Source organism: Solanum tuberosum, unplaced genomic scaffold (genome assembly GCF_000226075.1).
Source record: "Solanum tuberosum cultivar DM 1-3 516 R44 unplaced genomic scaffold, SolTub_3.0 scf00132, whole genome shotgun sequence".
Lineage (NCBI taxonomy): Eukaryota > Viridiplantae > Streptophyta > Magnoliopsida > Solanales > Solanaceae > Solanum > Solanum tuberosum.
In genome coordinates this window covers 493,837-495,754 of record NW_006239055.1, presented here as the reverse complement: position 1 = coordinate 495,754, position 1,918 = coordinate 493,837, and positions in this window count along the sequence as shown.

Genomic DNA, 1,918 nt, shown 5'->3' with positions numbered 1-1,918 from the left:
GGGGGGGGAGGGGTGGGTGGGATAAAAAAATATTTTACTATTTATTTTATAATTTTTTTTTGGGGGGAAGGGGGACTTAAATTTTAACTAATATTAATAATTTATTTAATTTTTGTCAAGTTGAAATATTTTATCCATGTGGAGTGTGATGTAAGCGTGGCAACGGGATCGGAACCGGGACTACAGGACCAGGACAGATCGGAACCGGCCACCACAGGCCTGAACCGGGACGAACCGAAACCGTTAATTTCAGGAAAAAATATCAAGACCCGTCCCGGACCAGTAACGGACCGGGACCTGACCGGACCGGAAACCGGGTCCCAACGGCTATATTTTTAAAAAAAATATTAAAATTAAAAAATTTGGAACATTACTCAAAAAATATTAAAACTTTTATAATTTTAAAGTTAAAAATTTATACTTTTAAAGTTTTAAATACAAACTTTAAAAGTATAAAAGTTTAAATTTTACACTTTAAAAGTTTGAAAATTTAAAATTCAAACTTTAAAACTATAAAACTATAAAAGTTTAAAATTTCACACTTAAAACTTTGAAAATTTAAATTCAAACTTTAAAATTATAAAACTATAAAAGTTTAAATTTCACACTTAAAAGTTTGAAAAGTTAAATTCAAATTTAAAAATATAAAAGTTTAAATTTCACCCTTTAAAAGTTTAAAATTTTAAATAATTAAATTCAAACTCTAAAATTTAAAAGTTTGAAAATTTAAATTCAAACTATAAAACTATAAAAGTTTAAATTTCACACTTAAAAGTTTGAAAAGTTAAATTCAAATTTAAAAATATAAAAGTTTAAATTTCACCCTTTAAAAGTTTAAAATTTTAAATAATTAAATTCAAACTCTAAAATTTAAAAGTTTGAAAATTTAAATTCAAACTATAAAACTATAAAAGTTTAAATTTCACACTTAAAAAGTTTGAAAATTTAAATTCAAGACAATAATAAAAAAAAATTAAGGCGAATAGCCTATACTTTTATTAATATTAATTAAATAGTATAAGTTGAATTACAAAATAAGGAAGAGTTCTGTTTGAATTAGACCTCGAATTATTATACTCATACTAATAGACATTTAAATTTACTAGTTCATGCTACCAATGAAATCTTTTTTTAAATCATTTAGCATTTCTCTAGTAACATGCTCTGGAATTGGTTGATTAGCTAGTTCTTCCATTGCATCAATGCCGTCATCACTAAAATCTTGCATTATTTCATCAACGTCATTTTCAAATTTGGTCGGTAGAGGTGGACGACCATAACTCCTTCTCTCGCCATTAATCCAATCTCTAAATAGTACCGATATCTCCAAGCTATCTGCTGCTAATGAATATCTATGCTCTCCAATTTGAAATCTTGCTGCACTAAAAGCGCCTTCCGAAGCTACTGAAGATGCTTGAATAGCTAACACATCTCGAGCGACCGGTTGTAGTTTTGGAAATCCTTTGCCGCGATTGCTCCACCATTCTAGAAGATCAATAGTAGTAGATTCTGTATTTTGATTAATATATGCATCAAAATCATTTCTATCATTATGAGAAAGTTCAATAATACCATCTATCATATCATCAATATCATCTTCATTATTATATCTACTCCTAGAACTTTGAGGCTCTTCATTACGTACTACATTCATTATATTAGAATTATATAAGTCATACAATTTTCTAGCTTCAATTTTTATACTATTTTTAACATCTTGACAACTAGGAGTTTCATCATCTTCAATACCCAAATTAAAATATATTTTATCAACCATTCGTAATGCACCTTCATCTTTGTAATGTGGGTTTAACAAACAAGCAGTTAAATAAATTTGAGGAATAGGAATAAAATATTTTTTAAATTTTTCAATCATTTTCTTAACAGATGCTTCAAATCTTGGTTTATTTTTGAATTT